Source organism: Macaca mulatta, chromosome 4 (assembly GCF_049350105.2).
Source record: "Macaca mulatta isolate MMU2019108-1 chromosome 4, T2T-MMU8v2.0, whole genome shotgun sequence".
Classification (NCBI taxonomy): domain Eukaryota; kingdom Metazoa; phylum Chordata; class Mammalia; order Primates; family Cercopithecidae; genus Macaca; species Macaca mulatta.
The window spans coordinates 23,648,017-23,665,226 of NC_133409.1; the positions used below are offsets into that span (position 1 = coordinate 23,648,017).

The following is a 17,210-nucleotide window of genomic DNA, read 5'->3' on the forward strand; positions in this document are numbered from 1 at the left end:
TTGATGGTTGCACAATTCTGAAAATGTACAACCACTAGAAACCGCTAGACTGTGCACTTTAAAAGTGTAAATTTTATGGTATCTTTAAAAACTGTCAATCATTTAAAAATTACATTTTAAAATAGGAACAATTTAAGGTTAGAAAAGATTCGTTTTGAAATAAATATAAGATTGCTAGAATTTTTTAAAAAATGACATGGAAGCTGGGCACAGTGGCTAACCCTTGTAAGCCCAGTGCTTTGGGAGGCTGACGTGGGAGGACTGCTTGACACCAGGAATTCAAAATTGGCCTGGACAACATAACGAGACCGCCAGGTGACCCAGTAAGACCCTGTCTCTAGAAGAAAAAAATAAAATGGAAGCAGTAAAGAGCAAAATTGGAAAGCGACAAAAATCAAATCAGTGAATTTGAAGCATTCAGAGAAAAGTGATAAAGGAATGAATAAAATGAGAAAAAAGATGATGTATTAATGGAAGACGATGATGGATCTAGAATATCTGATAAAAGATTTCAAAGAGAATGAACAAAAATCAAAGAGATAATTTTTAAAAATTTCCGAAAGAATGCCAAGCCAAATTAAGATCCAATCAGGTGAAGAGTTGTTTTTTGATTGTGTTGTATTACTATTGTTACTGTTGTTATTGCTGTATTTTTACTATTATTAGCCAGCTTAAAATGTCTGTTTTTAACTGACAAATAATAATTGTATATATTTATGGGTACGTTATGATGTTTTGATCTATGTATACATTGTGGAATGATTAAATCAAAGTAATTAGTACAGCCATCAGCTCACCTACTTAACATTAGTTTATGGTGAGAACATTTAAAATCTACTTAGATTACTGAAATTTACTCCTCCTATCTAACTGAAACTATGTACCCTTTGACCAACATCTCTCCTTTTCCCACCCCTACCCTCCCCCCTTCCCTAGCCATTGGTAAGCACCATTCCACTCTCTGCTTCCATTAGTTTAACTTTTTTTAGATTCCACATTATCATTGAGTTCATGCAGTATTTGTCTTTCTGTGCCTGGCTTATTTTACTTAGCATAATGCCCTCCAGGTTTATGCATATTGTTGCAATGACAGAATTTCCTTCTTTCTTAAGGCTGTATGGTATTCCATCATGCATATATACCACATTTTCATTATTCATTCATCCACTGACACTTCAGTTGCTTCCGTATCTTTACTATTGTGAATAGTGCTACAATGAACACTGAAGTGCAGATATCTCTTTGACATACAGATTTCAAGTCCTTTGCATATATACCCAAAAGTGGGATGGCTAGATTATATGGTGATTCTGTTTTTAGATTTTTGATGAGCCTCCATATTATTTTCCATAATGGTAATGCTAATTTACATTCTCATCAACAGTGTACCAAGGTTTCCTTTTCTCTACGCCCTTGTCAACCCTTGTTATCTTTTGTCTTTTTTTTTTAACCTTAGCCATTCTAACAGGTGTAAGATGATATCTCATTGTGGTTTAAATTTGCATTTCCCTAATGATTAGAAATATTGAGCATTTTTTTCATTTCTCTGTTGACGACATGTATGTCTTCTTTTGACAAATGCCTGTTAGCTTGAACTTGTTGCCTGGAAAATTATGGAGTCTACTTCATGTTGTATTGCAGTAGAACATTAAGGCATGATCCTGGAAATCTGGGTCCCAGCTCTGTTACTTACCAGTAATGTAGCTTTGGGCAAATCATTTCACCTCTTTGGGCCTCAAGTTCCTCATCTGCTTTAAAAAAAAAAGAAAGGAAAAGCTTGAACTAGATGACTTTAACACAATTCCTTAAGCAAAAGATATGAGCCAGGAGACAGATAGAAAGTAAGGCAAGAAAGCTAGACAGTAGAAGATAATAAGGAAGTCCTTATCTACCAGAACTAAAATTTTGAGGATGAGGTGAGAAGCGGGCGGGGTGTACAAGCAATCCTGACACTGTCCGTAGTGCTGAAGTGTCATTATTTTGTCTGGGTGCCAGTTGGAGGAGTTAGGAATTGCTTTGGTAAGCAGTATGGAGATCTGACAATTTTAGAGCAGAACAGTGAAACTCTGAGCTCATTCCCATCTGTGTATTTAACTACTACAGATTCTGATTATTCCCAATCCTATATCTCTAGTATTAACCTTCATCCTGATCTCCCAATACGTTTTCCACCATCTACCAAGTATTATCTGCATTTTTACTGTATTGAATTTACTTCAAACTCAACAGGTACAAAAGTGAACTTATCATATTCATTAATGATCCTGCTTCTTCTCCTGCATCTTCTATCTTGATTAGTGATACCAAGATGTATCCCTTTCCCCAAGCCAAATAACTAGGGGAGACTTACATGATTTTACCATGCCCACCATCTATAGTCAATCACCAAGTGTGTCCTGCCAGTATTGCCCATGAATACATCTTATATTCATCTCTTTCTCTCTACCCCACTGTGGATGGATTTATTTAGGTTATAAATGTTTTTTAGTTGGACTACCATAACATGCTCTTCAATAATATTGTCTTGAATTTTGCACCTTTCTAATTTACATTTATGGCCAAGCTATTTCCCTGCTAAAAGCCTTCTCTGACTTTAGTTGTATATAGCACAAAATCCAGGTTACTCAGAATGGCATTCAAGGACACTTCATAATTTGTACAAGGAAAAAGATTCTGAAACAGGATATTTATTAGGGAGTTCCCAATGGATCAACATCTGTAGAAGAATGGAGAAGGAAACAGGATTAGGTAGAAGGAGAAGTTGAGCTGTGATCCAGCCCCAGTAAAGGTTGCTCAGCGCACCCCTTGGGTAGCTCTGGAGCTGGACTGGCTGCTCAGAATTGTTCCAAGTTGGATCAAGTGGGAGCCAAAGCTTTATAAAACACACTGGTCAAGCATTGGATGCAAGATGTCTTTGGAAGGAAGAAAGACCTTGGGTAATGCTACAATTTGAGGGTTGTCTTCTGGCATCATTGTCAGAAACTGGGAGAATAAGTCCTTCATTCCCAAAGGTGGATCTCAGCAGCACATCAGAAAATCCACGAGCCACCGTATACTTGTATACTTGTCTACCTCTACACGTCCTCCTCTGTGCTTCCTTGACTCTGCATTTACTTTATCATACCGTTTACTGAACTCTATTTTATTCCCTCTTTACTTTTCTGTATTCTTCACTAGACTGTGAACTCTGTGCAACAAATGCTGCTACTATATAAATCATTGCTTTATCCTCAATGCTTGCAGCATTAAACAATTTATAAAATAAAACATTAAGCACTTTGGGAGGCCGAGGCAGGTGGATCATGAGGTCAAAAGATCGAGACCATCCTGGCCAACATGGCGAAACCCCATCTCTACTAAAAATACAAAAATTCACTGGGCAAGGTGACAGGTGCCTTAGTCCCAGCTACTCAGGAGGCTGAGGCAGGAAAATCTCTTGAACCCGGGAGGCAGAGTTTGCAGTGAGCCCAGATCGTGCCACTGCACTCCAGCCTGGCAACAGAATGAGACTGTAAAAAATAAATAAATAAATAAAAATGAGAGAAAGAAAAAGAAAACATTAAATGAATGAACGCATATTTCCTTTCTCCCCATTCTTTACTCCTTGTTGCTCTAGTAAAACCAAACTACTTGAGGTTTCCTGAATTTTCCAAGCCTTTCTTTGAGTCCATGCTTTGGGTGTGCTAGAATGCCTTTGACTTAGTCATCAGCTGAATATCTACTTCTCTTTCAAAAGTCAGTTCAATTGTTACCTTTGGAAAACTTTTTCCCAGGCACAGTCACAATCTTCATTCTCTGTGTTTCCTCAGAACCCATTTTGTACCAACTACACTCCTATTATTTTAAATTTACATGTCTGATTATTTTCAGGGGGTATGAGACCTTGAGCCTCATCTATTTTGTGTTCTTAGCACCTATAGAGACCTGGCACACAGTGAAGAAAAAAAGAATGAACAACAAATATGTGATTAAAGTCAGGCTCTAGGATTACTAACCAGGAAGTAATGTAAAGAATGAACTAAAAGGGAAGGGAGTTATATGGGAGAACATTGTTAGGATAACCTAGAGGCATGTGACTGTGGACACTGAATTTGCTAAAATTCCTTTCCTGAAATCAGTGTTTTCCACATGCAAATTGAAGAGCAGAATGATGATATTAGCACAGTTGTAACTTTGCCTAACATGTCTTAGTCATGTAGTGTCCCAGTCTACTTCTTATGCGATGCTAGTGTAAGGGTGTCAAAATCAAATGCCTTCAGGGTCCAGGAAGATTACCTAAGTGTCTAAATGTTCAGTGGGCCTATGGGAAACAAAGGGCCCACTTGAGGGGCATTCAATTTCAGTTTTTAAATAATGTGGTCACCAAACAGAACAAGTGTTAGGGCCTGACGTGGCCTACAAACTCCCAGTTTGCCGCTTCCTCTTTTACAGATTTTGAAATCACATTTTTTTTTTTTAACTACAATGGAGCTGAGTGGGAGGAGATATGAATGACACTTTCATCCTTGTAGAAAAAGAGGGTTGTTTCTGTATTTCTAATAAAAAAGTAGAATTATTTTTGAAGTGGCTTCCTTCTCTGCCAGGAAGCCAGGAAATGAGATTAGAAATTTCATTGGCATAAAAAAAAAAAAAAAAAAGTGGCTGGGTACAGTGTCTCATGCCTGTAATCCCAACATTTTTGGAGGCTAACACAGGAGAATCACTTGAGGCCAGGAATTTCAGACCAGCCTGGGCAACACAGTAAGACCCCCACCCCAGCTCCAGAAAAATTTAAAAGTATTCTGGGCATGGTGGCATGAGCCTGGAGTCCCAGCTACTTGGGAGGCTGAGGTGAGAGGATCACTTGAGCCCAGGAGGACGAGGTTGCAGTGAGCCCAGGTCACACCCCTACACTCCAGCCTGGGCAACAGAGTGAGACCCTTCTCAAAAAAAAAAAAAAAAAAAAAGTCTTTCCTTGGCATTGCTTTTTTTTTTTTTTGAGAAAGTTTATTTTCTTCTTATTAAAAAAACAACAATCTGTTAAAATATTTCAAAAATATAGAAAAGTTTAAAAATAATCCCTCAAAATTTCACCACCAGTGAACAACCTTGACTATCATTTTAGTTTATGCATCAGATATTAGGTGGGATTGTAGGACTGACATGTGTACTCAGAACTAGGTGGCAGGTAAGCAGGAAAGCAATTTATTTCTAACTAGCTGGGTTTCTGTAACTAATGATCTAACACAACTAATAAAGACATTCTGGGCCAGGTACAGTGGCTCACACCTATAATCCCAGCACTTTGGAAGGCCAAGGCAGGATGATCGCATGAGCCCAGGAGTTGGAGACCAGCCTCGGCAACATGGCAAAACCCTGCCTCTACAAAAAAACAATACAAAAATTAACTGGGGTTGGTGGCACACACCTGTGGGATCACTTGAGCCCAGGAGGTCGAGGCTGCAGCAAGCCAATATCATGCCTCTGCACTCCAGCCTGGGCAACACAGTGAGACCCTGTGTCAAAAAACAAAACAAAACAAAACAAAAAGAAAAGACACTCTGAGGTGACTCTGAAGTGCCTGACTAAAACCAGATGGCCACAGGGCCTGACAACGAGGAGGAGTTTACTGCTGCGCTATTATTGCTGAAACGGAACTTGGTTTTGAATCCACAACAGAACCATTGTGCTGGTGACATTTGCTTTGAGAAATGAATACTGGGTTGACAGTACACAAGAGCTTTTCAGTCTAGTCCATAAAGAACTTTCACTTGATTGCCAGCTTCTTACCAGTAATTCAACATAGAAAAGTACAGTTTTTGACCTTAAAACATTTAATACAATTCCTAAAATTAAAAGATGTGGATTTTAAAAGTCAAATGAGACCACATGACAATAAACGGAACCACAGGTTTTGTTTGTTTGTTTTTTAGAGGAAATTGCGTTGTGTTTACATTTAGAGCATTCTGTGCTAAGGTATTCTCTGGCTCATGTGTAGACTCCTAAGGGAGAGAGGAGTTGAGAAGTAGTTCTCTAGAAGAACTAGAGAGACAGATGTAATTATCCCTGATACTAATTAGCAGAGATCTGGAATGAAAGAAACCTCAATAACCTCATATTCACACGATTTTTTCAACATGTTCATTATTAATAATAAGCGGACCTCATGTTAATTTCAAAGAAGACTTAACAGATTTCAAAATATCTGAAGTTCTTCTATTTTTTTCCTATAAAATTTTTGTAATTTTTAAAAATAGTATTTTGGAATTCCCTTGAAATTTTCCTGCAATGTCACTGGTATATTTGGTGATAGAGTTTTAAGAATATCCCCAGTGAGGGCTTAGAAAAATTTAATTCATTATAAATAGATCTATTTTACTTTAATTATTATTCTATTATAATTGTGTATTTATTTGTTTATTTATTTTTTTGAGATAGAGTCTTTCTCTGTTGCCCAGGCTGGAGGGCAGTGGAGCGATCTGCAACCTCCACCTCCTGAGTTCAAGTGATTCTCCTGCCTCAGCCTCCTGAGTAGCTGGAATTACAGGTGTGCCACCATGCTTGGCTAATTTTTTTGTATTTTTATTAGAGAAAGGGTTTCGCCATGTTGGCCAGGCTGGTCTCAAACTCCTGACCTCAGGTGATCCACCCACCTCGGCCTCCCAAAGTGCTGGGATTACAGGCATGAGCCACCACACCCAGCCTGTTATAATTACTTCTAATCATAATATTTCTTTCTTACAGGCCACCGCATGTTCAGACCATTTTTTCCACATGTAATTAGAAGTATAAAGCCTGTATTGCACTTAAATATCATCATACTGTTTTAACAGATTTTCATCTACATTAAAATTCACTTTAAAATTATTACTCTTAGAAAAACAATCAAAGAAAAAGTATGGTGTCTCTAAGGTTTTGGATATTCTAAAAGGAAGCAGCTGTTCTTTCAAGCTAAATATCATAAACTGATTTTATTAAATAAGGTCTTACATTTCATAGTGGCAGCAGTTTATAAATACAGGCTTACTAATTCATTGCTTTCTTTTATTCATTAGTTATGTTTTGGTACTTTATTTAAGTACCCGAGTGGATTATACTAGGTACTGCAATTCAGAAACACAGGCTGTCTGCAGGTGAGACACAAGTTTCACCTCCAGGGGTACACAGTTTAATTGCAACAAAATGTTTTGTTTTTGCTTTTGTTTTGTTTTGTTTTGTTTTGAGACGGAGTCTCGCTCTGTCGCCCAGGCTGGAGCGCAGTGGCCGGATCTCGGCTCACTGCAAGCTCCGCCTCCCGGGTTTACGCCATTCTCCTGCCTCCGCCTCCCGAGTAGCTGGGACTACAGGGGCCCGCCACATCGCCCGGCTAGACTTTTTGTATTTTTTAGTAGAGACGGGGTTTCACTGTGTTAGCCAGGATGGTCTCGATCTCCTGACCTCGTGATCCACCCGTCTCAGCCTCCCAAAGTGCAACAAAATGTTTTAAAGAAGGAACGCTTCACTGTGGAATAAGGAAACAAGTGACTTGTTACCCAAAGAGCACAAGGAACCCCTCCACTGCTGAGTTGTTCACGTTTTCTTGGTTTATGCTTCAGGTAGAGGTAAGTGAAGCTTCAAATAATATTATGCCCTATAGCTTCAAACTGGAGAAAAACAGCCCTGACACCCCTGAAATATGCATGCATGCCTGAGCATGCACACACACACATACTTTTACCTTGCTCTAAATTTTTGCTCATGTACTTAGTAATAAAGTGTTATTTTTAGACTTCACAGCTCCAATATGGAAAGGTGTTTAGAGCCTGGATCTAGAAGTTTATGTCTTTCTTGAAGTTCCCGGGTCATAATAACCACAGTGAGGACAAAGTCACCAGAACAATGCCAAACCAGGAGATATGGCCTGAATTTGAAGGAAGACAAGTTTTTATCAGGAACAACAATGAAAGAGGTTGAAATCATGGAGTTATTATTAAGAGAAGTTGTGAAGTAGTTATTCCTAGTAGCCTCTAAGTAGCAGTTGATCCTAAATCACAAAGGTGTGTACTTTTCTAGAGATTCCAGACAAGATGATTTTGAGGGTTCTTATACTATGATTATGAAAACCCAATAACTACGTTTTAATGTAGTGCATTGTGTTTTTACCACTTAAGATGGCAGTGATTTCATCAGACAGCTTTCTTTTGGGAAGACTTCCAAACCAATCTTTGGGGGAGAAATTAATCTCTTTTTTGCCGAGCTGGTGGGGTTTTCTTTCCCCACATTGAATGTTTATATGGAAAGATATGAACCATAAGCATCTTTATATAAACACTTATTCTTTTTGCTTTTTATTGGCTGCATTGTAAGGAGTCATTTGGCCTAGAGGGAAAGGAGGGTAACATTCCCCATGTCAAACTACAACCAATCTTCCTTCTCCTTTCCCAACTCCAGCAGTAACCACGGAAAATCAGTGCAGCATCCCGGTGCATTTGCAGTGTGGTTTGACAAAGATCATAATGTTCTTGTCAACATAGGTAACAGATCAATGTTCATCTGTAGATTCCAGTGCTTTTTCTTACTAAGAAGTGATTAATATGTCTACTACAGCTACCTAGTTTTGTAAAGTATATAGTTAATTAAAGGGCAGGATTCAAAAACATGATCAACTCTATAAAAGCCCTGAGCTTACTCGGCTGTTTCTTGCAAACTTCAACCTGTGGGGTACAGAGACATTTGTTGGGTCATGGCATGCTTGCCTCCGGAGAAGATCGTTTCAAAGACTGGGCCTTTTTTTCAGGTAGCCTAGATGCAGGACACAGAGTCACTCATTTTGCCAAAGTCCCTTTTTGCCTTCCCAAACTGACTTTCCTTTCAAAAAACTATGTGGAAAATTAATGTGTAAATTTTCAATGATAATATTTTCTCTTTGTTTGGTTTTCCCCGATGATTTCATATCTATACTAAACATCCATCCCAAATAACTTACACAGGAAGTGGAGACCAAAGCTAAAACAAACTCACACCCATTTCTCTGGCAGCCTATTTAAAAAATAGCGATTAAAAATCAAAACATTAAACATAACCCTTTCTGGCAAGATAACTCTCCCCTAGGTTACATTGGAAAATTCTCCCCTACATTTACATGGCATCTTTGCTGTTGATGATCTTAGTTTTCATTATTGTGGCCTAACAAAAATGGATAAAGCTTAAAGACCAGCCTGAGCAACATAGCAAGACCCGAGCTCTACAAAAAATTTAAAACACTGGCTGGGCATGGTGACACATGCCTGTTAATTACTCGGGAGGCTGAGCTGGGAGGATGGCTTGAACAATCCTCCTGTAACTAGGAATTCAAGGTTACAATGAGCTATGATCGCATCACTTCACTCAGGCCTAGGCAACAGAGCCAGACCCTGTCTCCAAAAACAAAAAAAGAAAGAAAAAAGTTTGGCCGGGCGCGGTGGCTCAAGCCTGTAATCCCAGCACTCTGGGAGGCCGAGGCGGGCGGATCACGAGGTCAGGAGATCGAGACCATCCTGGCTAACACGGTGAAACCCCGTCTCTACTAAAAAAATACAAAAAACTAGCCTGGCGAGGTGGCAGGCGCCTGTAGTCCCAGCTATTCGGAAGGCTGAGGCAGGAGAATGGCGTAAACCCAGGAGGCGGAGCTTGCAGTGAGCTGAGATCCGGCCACTGCACTCCAGCCCGGGCGACAGAGCGAGACTCCGTCTCAAAAAAAAAAAAAAAGAAAGAAAGAAAGAAAAAAGTTTACAGATATTTTGACACCGCAAAGAAATCTCATAAATATCTCATAAATTGTGAGTGACCTGTAGGAAATGAAAGCCCAGTGTTGTTTCTTTTTACACCACTCCTGATGGGGCCAAACACTTTCTTTACACCCGTGAATGCAGTGTGTCGTGGCATGTGGGTGTACATCCTTCTCTCTCAAGACAAGACATAGTAGTCACCCATAATCTTGTAATCTCACATAACAAGGCATTTTGATCTGCAGTCCTGGTTGTTTTCTTTAAGCTAAATTTTATTTCTTTTATTATTATTATTGGTTTAGAGACAAGATCTCACTCTGTTGCCCAGACTGGTCCTGAACTGCTGGGCTCAAGTGATCCTCCCACCTTGGCTTCCCAAAGTGCTGGGATTACAGGTGTGAAGCACCGCGCCTGGCCCCTTTAAGCTGAATTTTAAAGGAAGTTAGAATCTCATTCTCTTACATTTTTGTAACCAAGAAATGAACTCTGACAGTAGAGACTATTAATATACTAATTATTCCCAGCATTGTATACTTCATGTGAAAGGCAGATGAAGAAAATGAAGAACCTGTCTTCTGTTCTACTAAAAGGGAAATTTAGTTTTGCTTAGTTGTATTTGTAATTGTCCTTTTGTTTTTAAGAATATAAGAATATAAAGAATATAAAGAATTGCAATAAAACAACATACGAGGTTGACCAATGGAACAAGTATAGTATAGCACTTAATAAGATGTAAAGATACTATTTTAAGTACCTTGTTTTAAAGTTAAGTAATGACAGCCTCCAGTTAACAAACCAAAAATAAACTCTAATCATTTCTTGGATTTCAGACATTTTTTTCTTTACAGAAATAATGTGATATATAGTGTTCCTTTTACTGGGTCAGCCAACAAAAGTATTTACGTTGATAAAAACAAAATACTTTTTGTAATCAAATATTCTAGTTCACAATGAAAAATAATTTTAAAGTGTGATTATTTAGCACAAGTAAACAAACTTTAAAACTACAACAAGATTTTTATTTTTCATGAAATAAACAATAGTGAGTAGAAGGAAATTTTGAGGATGTTCTTGAGAAGAACTTTTTGACACTTTAGAAGTTGATAGGGTGAAGCACACCTTAGACTTTCCTTTCACTTGATACTAATATGTCCCCAATCCTGTTCTCCCATCATTAGAGTTATTTTTAGGGGTCACAAATGGAACAACATAACGAAAGAATGAGGGATGACAGTGGAAAAAATAGAGGTAGAAAAGAGAGGAAGAAAGGAGAAAAAGGAGGAAAAAGGTAGTAAAAAATGTTCTTGAAACAGCTGGCAATAGTTGGAAAAGTGAGACAAAAAAGTGCATGGGTTAAAGATGATAAAAACATTGCTTAAGGAAGAACCAAGCAACCTGAGAGTTCTGAAAATAGGGGAAATGGGGAATGCTTGGAATGTGTATGATTCCCCAGAGGAAACAAGGTTGAGAAAGACAGGAACTCGATTCATTCCCAAAGTGGGCCACTGGGTGACCATGAAAGGCCTGTGCAGCCTGGTGCTCTCTTAACCAAGGGAAATGTGGGTTGGAGGAGTAACTTCAGGTAAAACCAAGGTCTGTGGAGATGGAGGGTCCATGTGCTCGGAAGATATATGTTCTAAATGTGGCAATACGTATTTTTTTTTGAGACAACTTTATTTATGTATCATTTAAATACCTTTAAAATCACCTGTTTTAAGTGTACAGTTCAATAATTTTTAGATGTACTGTTGTGCAACCGCCACCACAAACTAGTTTCAGAACATTTCTCTCACTCTAGTAAAATCTCTCCTGCTTCATTACACTTACTCTTTGTTCTCACTCCCAGTCCCAGGCAATCACTAATCTGCTTTCTCCATATATAGATTTTCTTTTTCTAGCTATTTTATATAAATAGAATCATGCAATGTGTGGTCTTCTGTGTCTGTATTCTTTCTCTTAGCATGTTTTTGATGCTATCCATGTTGTAGCATTGTCAATATTTATTTTTATTATTAAATGGCTTTCTATTATGCTTGAAGATAAACACATTTTATTTTTCTACTCACCAGCTGATGGTCATTTGAGTTATTTCCACCTTTTGGCTATTATAAGTAATTCTGCCAAGAACACTTGTGTGTTGAGGTCTTTGTGTGGATGCCTACATGCATTTCAAGCAAAACATAACGAAGAGATCCACCTGTTCATGAAAAACACAAATATTTAGGCCTGTTGTGTTCTACAATTCTAGGATCCAAAACTTCACATACACACTCTCCACATGGCAACCAGAATGGACTTTTAAAAACAGAAAATCAGATCACATCTCATCTGCTTAAAATTTCCCAGTGTTTTCCCATCACACTGAGAATGAAGCCTACATGCCTTTCCATAGCCACAGGACTCTACCTCATCTGACCTCAGCTGGCGTGTCTAACTTTATCTCGTAACCACTTCTCTCACCCTCAACTTCACTCATATTAATCTTGTTGCTCCTCAAACATAAAAGCTTATTCTGACCTCAGGGCTCATACATAGTCTATTTCCTTTGCCTAGAATACTTTTCCCTGATATTCATTTGACTCAGTCCTTCTCATCCAGGTTTCCCCTCAAATGTCATTCATGTAGAGAAGCCTTTGAAGCCTGCCCTATCTAAAACAGCAGCCCTATCTCTCACAATACTACCTTACCTTGTTTTTCTTGAGACGGAGTTTTACTCTTGTCACCTAGGCTGGAGTGCAATGGCATGATCTCAGCTCACTGCAACCTCCGTCCGCCTCCCAGGTTCAAGTGATTCTCCTGCCTCAGCCTCCCAAGTAGCTGGGATTACAGGTGCCCGCCACCACACCCGGCTAATTTTGTATTTTTAGTAGAGACGGGTTTCACCATGTTGGCTAGGCTGGTCTCAAACTCCTGACCTCAGGTGATCTACCTGCCTCAGCCTCCCAAAGTTCTGGGATTACAAGCGTGAGCCACAGCACCTGGTCCTCTGTTTTATTTTTTACTGAAAAGTCCGAAACTTATTGCTTGCTGACTATCTCCCAAACAGAATGCAAGCTCCACGGGGCAGGTGCTTTATCTTTTTCATTGATGTAACTCCAGCACCTAGCATATGGTAAATGTTCATTAAATTTGTTAAATTAATGCAGAAATGAAGAGCAGAAATTGGCCCTCGTTTTACAGTTCTGTACTTTATCCCTAGAATCTCTGAGAAGTCAGTTTGATCATGCAATGAATTCCGTGTGTAAATTTATATTTTTATTTATCTATTTATTTTCCAGTAAACCTTTTGCACTCTTATCAGTTTGTGAATTTCTAAGCCAACTGACCACAAGTCTAATACTGATAAATCATGAGCCAGATTTGGTCCTCACATCTATTTGTTTGATGTAGCAGGTATGTTGGAGCCTCATTTCCATTTCTTTGGCCCACTCCTGTTTCAGCTGCAGCTGCAGTGAGAGTTCCCCAGGAGCTCAGGCTCACCTCCTCATTGACAGGGGCACACCTCAGGCAGCTAAAGAATTATTCTATTTTTCAGCCTTGGGCCTCTCTTATGCCCCAGAGCCACTGGGCATGTGTGTGGACCACTTCAGGACCATGTTTACGTTCCCCAGTACACATATCAGCCATCAACCAACATGGGAACCACCTTCATCCACACTTCCTTCAAACGGAAAGCTCTGGAAGACATTTACACTTCCCAGAAGTCCCAGAAGAACTGATGCGCTCTTCCCTTCAGCAGAGACTTCAATAACACCTTCTTGTACCGACTTCTCCTCCTGTGTCATATTCCCTGCTCCCTTACTTCTGTTTTCTGGGATTACCTCCCCACTACACACAACCTGTAGCCAAGTCTTTGTCGCAACCTCTGCTTTCAGGGGTAGCCAAATTAGGCCTATGAGTTACATCATTAAAAAAATTTGTAAAATAATTGTTCAAATTTAAGCTTGAAATATTTCAAGTTAAATTCTGAGTTCTTAACTTCCTACTTTAGGATGCTGCATGTAACTTCATATGCAATAATTTTGATGGTTCTTATTTGGTAAGGAAAATTATTGTCCATTCGCTTATTTTCAAACCTTCAACCTTTCAGTTGTTCATAGGTTGTTTCAAGTGTTTTGTGAGGAAAATGGTCTCAAAACCTCTAGTCTGTTAGGAATGAGAAGAGATAGGGAATTCTTTCTACTACAGAATGTAGCAGAAAAAAAATTTAAGTTTTTTGCTTCATTAGATTTGCTGTGGAATGAGAAATCAATAAATTAATGACTACAGTGCTAAAATAAATAATTGATCAGTGCTTGTGAATATGATCTCCTCTTCATTACTAAACCAACTCAGCCTTATCATTTCCAAGCTAAGGTAATTGTAACCTGCAACCAGCAGAAGAACCAACCATTTTGTTTTAGTTTTGAAGCCTCATGAGTACAACTCATTCATTCAAGCATTTAGTAAGATTAATAAAAAGAGATGAATTGCAATAGTGATACATTCTTATCTGTTCACAGTATGTTTTGCTTATAAGAGTACATTATCTTCCCCACTTCAGTGAAGTCAGTTATTTGCAGTTCTTGTCCCAGGTATAGTTTTACATGCTGATCCCTCCCTTCTTTTATTTTTATTTATTTTTTTAATAGGGCTAGGATCCCACTATGTTGCCCAGGCTGGTCTGGAACTCCTGGCCTCAAGCGATCCTCCTGCCTTGATATGCCAAAATGCTGGGATTACAGGCATGAGCCACCATGCCTGGCCCAGATTTTTCCTTCTGATTAGCTCAGTTTACTTAAAAGCAACTCTTTATCCCTGAAGCAGTCTTGGCATTTGATCTTGTTTAGGATGCAGATTCCCCTAATACTTTGGAGACCATTTTCTACACTTTTGGTGATTGATACAATGCCTCAGTTTGCTTATGACTGAAACAATCTTGTAATTTATGATTCCTCATTCTTCCGTGTCTGACTTGCAGACCATATCAAATTTGTCGTGTCTAACTATAACTCTAATACTCTCCTGCCCTTTTATACCCAAATCTTCAGAATGAATATTGGGAATACCATATTATACATGGATCTCTAACTTTTTGAATGATCTGAAGCTTTTCCTTTAAGGAAATACCTCTCTGCTCCCTGGCCGGACTCTTAATCCCGTGGCATTATGGTCCCTTCCACAGGAGTGAGTCCATCATCCAGACTGCTCAATTACTGCACTCCACCACCAGTTCCAGGATTGGTTGCTCAATCACTGCACTCCACCATCAGTTCCAGGATTGGTTCAGGGAGCCATACTGGCCCAACCAGCCTTGTAATTTTGCTGAAACCATTAGGAGAGAGGTTACATCTTTTTCTTTTCATTGGGATTGCTGTAGTTAAACATAAATCCAAAGCTGCTGGTGGCCATTTTTGCCAAAATATGGGGAATTTTTCTTTAAAGTTGACTCAATAGAAAGAAAAGAAAGGGCTGGGCATAGTGGCTCATGTCTCTAATCCCAGGGATTAGGGAGGCAGAGGCAGGAGGATCACTTGAGCCCAGGAGTTGGAGACCAGCCTGGGCAACCTATTGAGACCTCATATCCACAAATAATAAAAAATTAGCTAGACATAGTAGTGCTTCTCTGTGGTCCCAGCTACTAGGAGGCTGAGGTGGGAGGATCACTTGATCCTGGGAGGTAGAGGCTAGAGTGATTGTTACCACACCACTGCATTCCCATCTGGGTAACAGAGTGAGACCCTGTCTCAGGAAAAAAAAAGAAAGAAAGAAAGGAGAAAGACAAAAAGAAAGAGGGAGAGACAGTTTAAAAGAAAGAGACTGAAAAAGAGAAAAAGACAAAGAGTAAAAGTCTCTGTCAAATGACAAAGGAGGCCAGGCGCAGTGGCTCATGCTTATAATTCCAACACTTTGGGATGCCAAGGCAGGTGGATCACCTGAGATCAGGAGTTCAACACCAGCCTGGCCAACATGGTGAAACCCCGTCTCTAGCCAGGCACGGTGGCTCACGCCTGTAATCCCAGCACTTTGGGAGGCTGAGGCGGGTGGATCACCTGAAGTTGGGAGTTCAAGACCAGCCTCACCAACATGGAGAAACCCCATCTCTACTAAAAATACAAAATCAGCCAGTGTGGTGGCGCATGCCTATAACCCCAGCTACTCGGGAGGCTGAGGCAGGAGAATCGCTTTAACCCAGGAAGCGGAGGTTGCAGTGAGCTGAGATTACACCATTGCACTCCAGCCTGGGCAACAGGAGCAAAACTCCATCTCCAAAAAAAAAAAAAAAAAAGGCAAAAGACAGGCATCATTTAAACCTCTGTGCTCAGCCACACCTGAAGCAAACAAGATCTGTCTTTTCCATTTTCTTAAACAAAGAATTTTTCTTTGCAAAATTACATGACTTATTTTTCTTAAGCAACTTTGAGATACATTTTTGTTACCTGCTCTTGGAAAAGGCCTAATACTTGCTATGTCTACTCGGAGTAGGATTGCTTGGGTTAGGCTATGTCCCTAGAGATGTCTTTGCTTCCTCCATGAAGCTTGTTATTACTAGGATCAACTATCTGGAGAGGAGGGAGGCCCTCAGGGAGCAACTCAGGGTGAGGGGACAAGGCTGAGTATGTGGAAGCTGCCATCCCTTTCTGGGTCTTAATGATGACAAGGCCAAATATTTGAGAATATGTACTTGCAGAAACAGACCTCAAGAAAGAAAGGAAAGAGCCCTGCAATGGGTTAAAAACTGAAGATGAATAAGCTATGCAATATATGTTAGAGTATTTAGTTTCATGGTCCTACTCTTAGTACTCGCTGCCATTTTGTTACATTCTAACCTCCAGTAAAGCTTAATTGGGCATCACGTCAGCCTCAGTTGAACTAAATGGTATGCAAGGAAGAACTGTATGTCCATATATGGGACAAAGCACTGAAAGCAGGGCATTAGTTTTTGCCTTTCGAGGCCTGCAGGTGATATAGTAAAAATAATCCCTGAGGAGAGTGTTCAGAGCTAGGAGTTGGGACTGTAAGGTCAACCTCCCCTATCAAGAAGAGATGCTCTCTCATTGACTACTTTGAAACATCTGGGTTTTATTTAATTAAGGAAAGCATAAATGTATCATGCCAATTGTATGAAAGCATAAAATTGGACATCTAAAGTAAGAAAAAGATTAACATCCCAAATTAGAAAAGCAACAATGCTCAATTTCTTTTATCTAAAAATCTATGAAGACTTCCCACCACACTTTCAGATTTGGGAAGAGACCGCAGTGAGCTAGTTAAGGGCAGAAGAAACAAGACATAGATACATTGATGGAAGTATAGATACGTTGATAGAAGGGGGCTTCAGGGATTTTTGCTGGCAGGCAGGAAATCATTAGGAAGTTCCACTAAAGCTTGAACTTTGTGTCTTTTATGATGCGTCACCCTTGTTACTTAGAAGCATGCCCAGCACATAGTAGGCCGAAATGTAAGGTTGGGGCTATTTAAATTCTTCAGATTAGGATTGGGCCT

At 39.5% G+C, this 17,210-nt stretch overlaps 1 protein-coding gene across 8 annotated transcripts in view; it reads right to left on the reverse strand.

Moving 5' to 3' along the window:
- The window catches only part of CEP85L (centrosomal protein 85 like), a 235,613-nt gene that overhangs the window by 202,913 nt on the left and 15,490 nt on the right, over positions 1 to 17,210 (reverse strand). For 4 of the 8 annotated variants that reach the window (XM_015137522.3, XM_015137520.3, XM_077999312.1 and 1 more), the window contains exons 2-3: positions 11,792 to 11,922; positions 1,694 to 1,748 (exon numbers count right to left, since the gene is read on the reverse strand). The gene's annotated coding sequence lies outside the window, so the exon portion shown is untranslated. Of the gene's footprint in view, positions 1 to 1,693; positions 1,752 to 11,791; positions 11,923 to 17,210 lie in introns of all 8 variants that reach the window. The other 4 variants (XM_015137521.3, XM_077999313.1, XM_077999309.1 and 1 more) reach the window with 2 other exon arrangements.